Below are 6,000 nucleotides of genomic sequence, written 5' to 3' on the forward strand. Positions count from 1 at the left end.
TGATCTCTGTGTTATTTGAAAATCTCATTCGACACTGATAGGAAAGTTGGGGGTTCCAATTGCCAGTAGTTTTGTTGGTTTAAATTTTGTGTTTGGCCCAATGCAGACTGAAATATTTCACATCAATATCTAATTCTGGTAGAGGCAAGTAGATTACTCGAAAGCATAGATGGATCGTGTCTGGGGGAATTAAGCACATGCATCTAACTTTGTCAGCCTCACGCTGAAAACACTGTCCTGAGCTTTTTGTCTGACTGTTGAAATAGTTTCACAGGATCTGCGCAAAGAACAACAAAATCAGTCCTCCGTGTATATAATTCTGGTTTTGTTGGAATCACAAAGTGAATGAATTCATTAGTAATTACATAATTCATATATGCAACTTGTTTGCATGTTCCCCTCATAATTCATCAGTAATAAAAGCAGATCTACTTTTATTTTCATTACATGTACGTATATTAGAATGTTACTTTGCACTGCTAACATGTCTTTCCCTTCAACGGACTTTCCAAACATGAATGTCTGTATATATTACATTTTTGTGCAGTATGTGGAGGGATAGTCTCAGAAAAGGGCAGGTTGTTTTGTGAACTGACTAATAATGTTATGTAAATCAGTGACAGAAGTGGCTATGGTTTCTGCAGTTACCACTGCTCCTCCCACTTTTATATTGCATTCTAGTCTTTCTATAGAAAGACAGCTTATAGATAGTTGCACCGAACTGCTGTATATTAGGACAGCTGCTCTACTTGGCTGCCTCCTGAAAATAAGTTTTAGGAAATGTTTAAGGAGCTTTTAATAAGGTTGGGTTTCCTCAGCAGTGCCACCTCAATTTCATATACCTAGAATTTTCCCTGAATTATATTCATAGGCCATATTTGTATTGAACACCAGAAATCCCCTAAATTCTTAATTAATTCAATTATAAAGTATCTGTTTGACACTCAAGTAGGATCCTAAAGAGCTTTCTCTGGAATACCCAATAGTAACCTTTAAGTGACTCCCTTAGACAAATCTCAACACAAGGTGGGACAAATTTCCAGCTCAGTAATCTTACATATTCTTGTGGTCATATGGTTCCAAAGCCATTTTGTGTCTAGCTTCCTGGAAGCCCAAACAGATTAAGTTTTTAATGCATCTTTTTCTGAAGAAGAAAACAGGTCCTAAACTGAATCATAGGAATATATACTTTTGGCTTCTAAAATAGTTGCATTTGCATTGTACAGTATATTAGATTTTAAAAATTAGATTGTGATTTTAAAGTTATTGAACTTCAGTAGGATTTTGATACTTCACTCCCTTAATGTGTTTTTTAAAAAAAATAATCACAATCCTAATTGTGATGGGACACCAAAGATTTCAAAACCAGCGAAATGGCAGGGCTTCTTCTAATACTCTGCTTCAGCAGCACGCAATGTGTTGCTGAGCATCAGAATTGACCTGGCTGGTCATGCATTGCAATGCCTTCTAAGCATGCCAATAACAACAGAAACTGTCCAAGATGGTTGTATTGTGGGTAATAAAACCTACCAAAATGGCCTTTTAAATAATGTTGCCACAGTGTGTTTCTTTAACAGCATCAGTTAAAAGCCTTTTAAATTAACAAGCTATTATTTACTGAATTAGTGTTTTCCTGGCTCCAAAATCCTTTATTTTCCCCAAACACTATCCTGAATCAAAATGATATTCTGGCAGCATATGTATAGCTGTTCTACTAGCATTGCAGTGAAGCTGACTTGCATGTTTTTTCTGCTGTCCTTAGTTGCGAACATTTATCTATTATTATTTCTGTTACCCCTTTTTAGTTTTAAATATTATACTACCATTTTGAGAGAAATCTTTCTGCAAAGCTTTTCCATCAGTTGCACTCACTTTAAGCTGTTGCAATTATATTAACTCAGTAGAGTTGTTGCTGATTTATACCAAGGAGCTGAGATCTGAATCCTGCCTTTTCTGAATATAGCAGAACAGCTAAAGCTTTGAATCAAAGTTATTGACATAAAATGCAAGGAGTTCTGTTATCAAAGATATCTTCAGGAGGTCAGGTCAATTATCCCAGAAGGCAAAAACCTGGACACCAACTTTCAAAGTTATGACCCCTTAAAAACAGAATTTTATCATGAAATTGCTGATATACGCTTAAGTGTAGCTTTGTGAATGAGACACTTTAATTAAAATGTAATTTTATTGAAGGAACTAGCATTCCAATGATTAAACTTCTGCCCCTTTAAAATATAGCTTTCAGGGGTACTAGGCTAAATCATTTAATCTCCTAAAGCATCTCTATTGGAGCTCCCTCGTGGGATACACCATTAGTCATTCTCTCACACAGGCTTCCATGTTACAAGCAAGACTTAAAGTATTAAGCAAGCAATGAGTTTGGTCCTTTATTTAATGTGTTAGACTCCATTCTTATCCCATTAGATTATTCCAGAAAAAAAGCAGTGCTAGAATCACAGTAGCCCATTCCACCCTTGCACTTGTCTGTTGCTCCTTGGTTGCCTGCCACAGGACACAAAGCTTGACCAAAACCTAAAGTAGGAATACAGTTCTTCTGACACTGCAGGATACAAATTAAGCTCTCACTAATATCCCTGCAGACTGCTCTAATTTGACAGCTTTGTTTCCATCCATTTCCAGAACCACATGAGAAGCCTCTTCTGGGTTTTCAAACAATTTGACAGACTTATCCACTTTACCTCCCCAAAATGCAGCTATGGACTCCCCAGTTAAGGTGCATTAATCTATATTTGAACTGTTGTGTCAAAGGTATGGCTGCCTGGTACCTTAAGGTTATCACCAACCCCTTGAAATTTTACACTGCCTATGGACATAAAAATGAGAACTCAGTTTTGAGAGCAAAAGCTGCTGCCACTCAAATGAAAGGAGGATCTCCCTGCACTGTTAGAAGCAAGTGAAGTACACGTGAGCCATTTTGATGCTTCGCAGTTAAAGAGCAGTGTCACCCATTTCCCTAGCTTGTTTGGCTAGGAGTGTAGTGACAGATGTTAGGTGACAGCAAGTTAAACTGACATTCTGGTTTATTTGCAGAGCAAAGTCAAGTCAAGACTGGTTACGGCAGTACAAGCGTCTCCCACAATGTCTTCCCAGTTCATTTTAACCCTCTGAAGCACGAATGATATTTAGTGTCTTATTGATGGCATTAACATGAGACAGATATGTTTATAGAGGAATGGATTGACAGTAAGTTCTCATTTACAGAAATCTGCATAAAGTGACTAGATTGTCAAAGCAAGCTTCTCACTCTTGTGAACTTAGGGCTTAAGCTTGTGAACATAGGACGCAGAACTGATTTCATTATAAAGCCAGTACCTGCCAAATGTCATCAAAGCATCACAGCTCTTTAACTGTTGTATTCAAGTGTTGCTGTGAGGTAAAACTGTGGGTAAGTTTGGGCCTTTTCTTGGCAGGTGGTTTTTTTGGTGTTTAATGCTGTTTCTCCCGTGACAATTATATCAAGTATTTGGTTCTTTATCATGAGCAAGAGAATTCAAAACCAAGAAGATAATTAAAAACTCTAAGAATATGTACCTGTTAGAATGTGCTTGGAGAAGGAAAAGAGTCCAGAGATGAGGGCTATAAAGAAAAATTCTCCCTGCTATTGGCAGTGACCACCATTATTATTATGTAGAATCAAGGCCTCGGTGTGTCAAATCCACCTCAAAAGAGGGTAACTAAAAGTACAATGTGCTTGTTACAGGATGCAAGAGATAGGTGTAAGCATTATAGGCCTTATTCCTGGGAAATCCTACACCTGTGCCTGTCTAGAAGCACGGGTCTACTCACGATGTGTTTTGCAGTATGGGGCCCTCAGGCCAAATTTATCCTACAAGGCTTTTTTGCATAGCTATGTCAGCTTGGGATGTAAAAAATTAACACGTCTCTTAGCTGATATCAGTGCACCAGCAGAGCTTTTGGTTTGGATGCAGCTATGCTAACAGTTGAGAACACATGTTGGCTTACCTTACGTTATTCGGGGAGATGGTATATAACTGCACTGGCCAAGCTCCTCTTGGCAGATAGTTCATCTGTGGTAGGGAAATCTGTAGACATATTGCAGAATAGCAAGAGTAAGAGACTTTGGTAGGAGGATGAGGCTTTGGCTTGCATGATTATGTTCTTTTAACCAGACAGTGATTTGTATATTGAATATATATAACCAGAGCAAAAATAATAAATAAAGTTTACGTGCTGAAAAATTCCATATAAAAAATATGATGTCAGAAATAATCTTAAGCGGCAGTACTGCCATATACACGTGCCCCCTATGCAGGAGTGTTGCATCCAGAGTTAGTTGCTGTCTATTCATCACATTCAGAAATACTCAATACATCCATGTGTGAGCCTTCATTTCTGTTCCCTCACATAGACCAGTGAACATTTGGCAGCACTAGAGATGAGATACCACATAGTTATTAATTTCCTCTTACATAACATTATCCAGTAACGCAGCATGCAGGACTGTACATGACCACTTCCTTATAGAAGAAGGAATGAAAATTGTAGCCAGAGTAATAAGAAAAAATACTTGAAAGAGAGGGACCAGTGAAACTTTTTTATACATGCCCATTTCAGATGCCTGGGAAATGGCCTGCACCCTAAGAAAACAAGATGAGAGTAAATGGAGGAATCCCTGCACATGCCATAAATTGAGAAGATGTGCTACTTAGCAAAGAATGAAAGCTGTAAACGGCAGTGGAGGGCAAAAGTTAATTAGGCTACTGTGCTGCTGTAGTGAGTGGAAAGTAGCCACAACCAGAAACAAGATGGCTACTCAGCAGTGCCCTAATACAGCCAAAAGATCATATCCTTAGCTCTGCAAGGGCTTATGGGTTAGGGGGAAATCATACACAGATGACTAATTTTTTTATGGTTCACAGCCGATCAAAGTGAAATTCAGCAGCTGTTCAGGACAAGTGACCACTCTAACGGCTGTAATATAACCTGCTAAATAGAGAGGGAATTGCATGAGAGCAAGAGGTTAGCTGTGATTATCGGCAGGTGAGTGCTTTATTGAAGTTGAAAGACCATTAACATTGATGGAGTAATTATTTCAACTTGAAAGTAATTACCTTGATGGGTGATAACTTCTCCAGTGTTCCCACGTTTGATTGGACCAAACAATTGTGAACTCTTGAAGCCTAGAAAAATATTACAACAATACTGCAATGTTTAAATTACTGAAACCACTGTTAGAGTATTTTAATTATGCCTAACAGTGAAAAGAGTTTAACTTACAACAACTGGTGACCTCTCATGTATAGAGACATTTGCTTTCTAATTCCAATGAAATGACCCACACCTACTATGTGTGGGCTGTATGTGATGGGTTTGCAAATGAATCATTTGATTTAAATGCAGTTTTTAAGATTCAAAGCCTCGTTAGCACAGTTTCAGGAAGGGCTTATACTGGAATTGCTGTAATTGTTTTATTTGCCAGGAAAGCCCAATAATATAAAATGCTTCCCGTGTTTTAATTTCTAGACCTGTTAAGCTTACACAGGATGAATACAGGACAAGTGCTCCTTCACATTGAAGGCTTCTAAAAAAAAAAAAAAATCAAACCTGTGTGAGGCAATCTGTGTCTCACAGATTCTCTTGTTTCCATGCTGCTGCAGAATATGCTGGATTTGGCACTACAGCTCTGTTTAAATAAGCATTTGGATTGGCACTACGATGCCCCTCCAGAAACTGATTAAGTGCTTCAGTAAGCCCCACCTATCAAGACAGACATGTAGAATTGCCTAATTAGAGCAAAAGGATGAAATGGATTGTTGCACAACTTTGATGATTTTGAAGTACTGTGGTAATAGAACCGGACGAGAATGGTGAGAGAGAAAGAGATAGGCTTCGGCTCTTCTATTTGCACCATCCTTGCTGAAACCAAGGCCACTCCAGTGTCTCATGGATGCTTTCAGCACCCACAGAAATGTAGCTTTAGACCCTGCTGGAACTCTGCCAAGAATGAAAGAATCCTTG

At 38.4% G+C, this 6,000-nt stretch overlaps 1 protein-coding gene across 1 annotated transcript in view; it reads left to right on the forward strand.

The window, feature by feature from the left end:
- Nucleotides 1–6,000, forward strand: part of USH2A (Usher syndrome 2A (autosomal recessive, mild)) — a 394,584-nt gene that overhangs the window by 338,359 nt on the left and 50,225 nt on the right.

The sequence above is a fragment of the Charadrius vociferus genome, unplaced genomic scaffold (assembly GCF_000708025.1).
Source record: "Charadrius vociferus isolate BGI_N301 unplaced genomic scaffold, ASM70802v2 scaffold261, whole genome shotgun sequence".
Classification (NCBI taxonomy): Eukaryota; Metazoa; Chordata; class Aves; order Charadriiformes; family Charadriidae; genus Charadrius; species Charadrius vociferus.